This window comes from Salvelinus sp. IW2-2015, unplaced genomic scaffold, assembly GCF_002910315.2.
Source record: "Salvelinus sp. IW2-2015 unplaced genomic scaffold, ASM291031v2 Un_scaffold3384, whole genome shotgun sequence".
In the NCBI taxonomy this organism is placed as follows: domain Eukaryota; kingdom Metazoa; phylum Chordata; class Actinopteri; order Salmoniformes; family Salmonidae; genus Salvelinus; species Salvelinus sp. IW2-2015.
This window is the reverse complement of record NW_019944666.1, coordinates 125,389-125,991: the sequence shown is the minus strand read 5'-3', so window position 1 is coordinate 125,991 and position 603 is coordinate 125,389.

Here is a 603-nt window from a genome sequence, read left to right as displayed (position 1 = left end):
TCAAACACCTGCCCCTGATTGAGAACCATATAAGGCTAATTAACCAATAAACCTAAACAAGAAACAAATAACATAGACTGCCCACCCAGCTCACGTCCTGACCAACTAAACAAAGCTAAACAAAGGAAAATAAGGTCAGGAACGTGACAGGGAGGTGCTTTCTGTACCCTTAAGTGCCATGCATTCAGGGACCTTTGAAATGTTAAATTTGATTGGTGATTCAAATAAAGTATTTAAAATGTGTGACACAGTGGATTTATCTGAGGGCCCTTCAGGACCAGACTGATAGGGAGTAGGGTTGACATCTATACTGTGTAGGATGTGTGTTTTAACTTTTCTACATCCATAACAACCAGCTCTCTAGACTTTGATACAGACTCCATGGGCCTTATGGGCTGTCACTAACAGATGGCGTCTGTGTGTGTGTGTGTGTGTGTGTGGTTGTGAATGACACAGTGGATTTATCTGAGGGCCCTTTAGGACCAGACTGACAGGGAGCAGGGTTGACATCTAGCCTGAGCTGAACAGGAGGGCGAGCCAAAGCGAAGGATGATGTTGCTGTGTGTGTGTGTGTGTGTGTGTGTGTGTGTGTGTGTGTGTGTG